The sequence below is a fragment of the Euprymna scolopes genome, chromosome 2, assembly GCF_053919585.1.
Source record: "Euprymna scolopes isolate OS-2025 chromosome 2, ASM5391958v1, whole genome shotgun sequence".
NCBI classification, from domain to species: domain Eukaryota; kingdom Metazoa; phylum Mollusca; class Cephalopoda; order Sepiida; family Sepiolidae; genus Euprymna; species Euprymna scolopes.
This window is the reverse complement of record NC_136483.1, coordinates 152,353,493-152,357,748: the sequence shown is the minus strand read 5'-3', so window position 1 is coordinate 152,357,748 and position 4,256 is coordinate 152,353,493.

Here is a 4,256-nt window from a genome sequence, read left to right as displayed (position 1 = left end):
ACAGGGGATGCGGCGTTACTTCATGCGTAATGGACTGGTTTTCATTGGGAATAAAAAGTCCTGCTATGAAAGAAAATAGAAAGAAAAAACGAAGAGTTTGCGGTTTTGTTTTTTGTTTAATGACACTCTCCGAGATTTGAGACCAACTTAGTAAATATATAATTCCCTTTAAGTTTCTCCTTACTTCTCAGGGGGTGCGAATGTGATGTTTTTAGAGAGAGAGAGAGGGAGAGAGAGAGAGAGAGACAGACAGACAGACAGACAGAGACAGAGACAGAGACAGAGACAGAGAGACTGAAACAGATAGACAGAAAGACATATATATATATATATATATATATATATATATATATATATATATATATATATATATAGTGTCTCTGAATACGTATATAGGTAAAAATGTAACTTCGTATAGTTCTTGTCAAAACAAGTATCGCAAAAACAAGAACAAATAATACACACACACACGCACACACACATATATATACATATATACATATATATATATATATATATATATATATATATATATATATATATATTTGTATAATATATACAGGAATTTACATCGGTAGTCGGTACCGACGGTTTCAAGCCCGGTAGTTGAGGACTGCTCTTAATGTCCGCCTCAGGCTCTCTTCAGCCGACTCTCATCTGTCTTTAACCGGAACCGGAACAAAAAAAAAAATTACGGTGTGCATATATATATGCACACCGTAATTTTTTTTTTTTTTTTTTGTGTATGCTACTTTAATAAGGTAATAAATTTGAAGCAATAAATTAAAAAGTATGGGATGATGCCTTCTATATTATTATTTTTCTTTAAATACCCCCCTATCATTCAGTTTAAGTCTCGTTTAAAAGCGTTTTAAAAATTCATTTTAAATTATGTCTAATCTCGTTTAAAAATAGGGTAATAAAATTTAGATTGAAAAAGACCTAGGAAGTGCCCAGGGGATGGTATATACTAATATTTAAGTATTGCTTTGCGTTTAAAAACGTTTAATATTTAAAATAATCTCTAGTTTCGTTTTAATTACGGTAATAATATTTAGTTAAAATAAACTTAAAATGTGTAAAAATTTGGCATATGTTTACATTTAAGTATCGTTTCACGTTTAAAATTATTTAAAACGTTATTTTAAAATTATATGTAATTTCATTTTAAAAACGGTAATAAATCTTAGATTGAAATAGGTCTAAACGGTGTAAAAAATTTGCGTTTTTATATTTAAGTATATTAAGTATAGCATGATCTCGCTCTATTTAAAAACACGTTTTAAAACAATTAACATTTAAAATTTTTAACTTAAAAATTCTCTCTAGATCTCGTTTAAAATGGGTGATAAGATCTACAATAATATAAAATAAAATATTTTGACATGTCTATAACTAAACTTTTTTTTTTTATCTTCACGTTTTATCTTTTTTTCTATCCCAATTTATAAGAAGCGATCCTCTTCTATGTATACAGTCCTTCAAGCATTCATTTTTTACATTTAAGCATCCATCTTCTTGGGTTGCTTTTAAAATATAATATTTTTCGGCATTGCAGAGCGAGCATTGTTTTAGTTCTGGGGAGTATGAAGGTTTTTGCTCGATTTTTTTTCCATTTCACCGTAAAAGGTGCACCTTCTTCTTTTAACTGCCAGATTTTGTTTGCTAAAGCCGTATTACTTCTCTCTTTTGCTCTAAAAGAGCTCATGTGCATATAATATCTCTGTTTAAACGGCCCCTTCGTCATTCCAATGTATTTATTAGTTACATTTGTGGATGTATTCGTTACAGTTGCTTCATATACAAGTGACTCTGCTTTACAATTCCCTTCAAGCGGGCACTCATTTTTGGCTCTGCAAGAGCATGTTGCATTTTCCCTCTCTATTGGTTCTTTAGAGATGGTGGATTTTATTGACGGTGTTGTTGAGTAGCTTATTTTAATTGTATTTCTATTGAATATTTTAATCGAGCAAAAACCTTCATACTCCCCAGAACTAAAACAATGCTCGCTCTGCAATGCCGAAAAATATTATATTTTAAAAGCAACCCAAGAAGATGGATGCTTAAATGTAAAAAATGAATGCTTGAAGGACTGTATACATAGAAGAGGATCGCTTCTTATAAATTGGGATAGAAAAAAAGATAAAACGTGAAGATAAAAAAAAAAAAGTTTAGTTATAGACATGTCAAAATATTTTATTTTATATTATTGTAGATCTTATCACCCATTTTAAACGAGATCTAGAGAGAATTTTTAAGTTAAAAATTTTAAATGTTAATTGTTTTAAAACGTGTTTTTAAATAGAGCGAGATCATGCTATACTTAATATACTTAAATATAAAAACGCAAATTTTTTACACCGTTTAGACCTATTTCAATTTAAGATTTATTACCGTTTTTAAAACGAAATTACATATAATTTTAAAATAACGTTTTAAATAATTTTAAACGTGAAACGATACTTAAATGTAAACATATGCCAAATTTTTACACATTTTAAGTTTATTTTAACTAAATATTATTACCGTAATTAAAACGAAACTAGAGATTATTTTAAATATTAAACGTTTTTAAACGCAAAGCAATACTTAAATATTAGTATATACCATCCCCTGGGCACTTCCTAGGTCTTTTTCAATCTAAATTTTATTACCCTATTTTTAAACGAGATTAGACATAATTTAAAATGAATTTTTAAAACGCTTTTAAACGAGACTTAAACTGAATGATAGGGGGGTATTTAAAGAAAAATAATAATATAGAAGGCATCATCCCATACTTTTTAATTTATTGCTTCAAATTTATTACCTTATTAAAGTAGCATACACAAAAAAAAAAAAAAATTACGGTGTGCATATATAGAGTTCCGGTTCCGGTTAAAGACAGATGAGAGTCGGCTGAAGAGAGCCTGAGGCGGACATTAAGAGCAGTCCTCAACTACCGGGCTTGAAACCGTCGGTACCGACTACCGATGTAAATTCCTGTATATATTATACAAAAAAATATATTGCTCTTATTTCGAGAAAGGTTTTTCCCTAATAATAGAGCACTGTATGGGATTTCTTGTACTACAAAAAGTACAAGTATATATATATATATATATATATATATATATATATATATATATATATATATATATATATATATAGTGAGAGAGAGAGAGAGAGAGAGAGAGAGAGAGAGAGGAGAGTCTTGGTTAATAGTTGTTTAATTGATTGAAACGAAAAAAAAAAACAGATATAAAAAGAAAGGAAAACAAAGAAACTATAATATAACTAAAGAATATAAAATAACTATAATATAAGTTATCGTCTGTTTGTTCACTTTTGCCCACGCATTAGGGACAGATTAAAGGTGAAATTAGGATAGGTTAAACATATACATATATGTGTGTGTGCCAGTGTTCTTAGAAAAAAAAATGAATTGAGCTTGCAAGACAGTCGGTAATATAAACACAGATATAAAACATGATTCCTCATACTTCGCTTCATATCTCGGGCCGTCTCGTCACACTGAAATGGTGTGACACTGGGAAATAACTATGTGGATTATATATATATATATATATATATATATATATATATATATATATATATATATATATATATATATATATATATAATGTTGGCTCACATGGAGCTTTCACACAAGTCAACAAAAGATCTGATTGGAGACCTGTGGTGTTCTCTGGAAACTGAGTTACAAGTCTTCCCAGACGTCCAGCTCTCTCCGCCTCCTTCAATAGCATTTTCAAATAAATTTGCGTCATCGCAACAGCCTCTTACTATTGATTTCTCGCTGGCAGTGGCCATTGGTCTATACTGGAATTTGAGTAGCACTAAGCCTCCCCAAGATCCCAGTTCTCTTCGCGCTTGTCCAGCGGAGGTCTGGCCAGCGCTCTCTCCTCGGTCTTTCCATCCTCTTTGACCCTTCTCGGCTCTTTGGTATCATTTTTCTTTTTTTGGGGAGGACGGTGATGAGACAATGGGAGGGGGTGCGTCATGTGAGTGTAGAACTTATAGATATGCAGCTTCGGTGTTCTTCATCCCCTGTACCGCTTCTTCATTATATTGTATTCTTGTATTATTCTCCGCATTCAAGGGTTTTCCTTAATATTTCAGCCGTTTTCATTATCGTTAGTCGTTGTATTTTGGGGACTATTCCTCTGATTCCAATTATTATTATTATTATTATTATTATTATTAAATAATTATTATTCTTTTATACCTACAGACACTAGTGTTTCATGCTTACG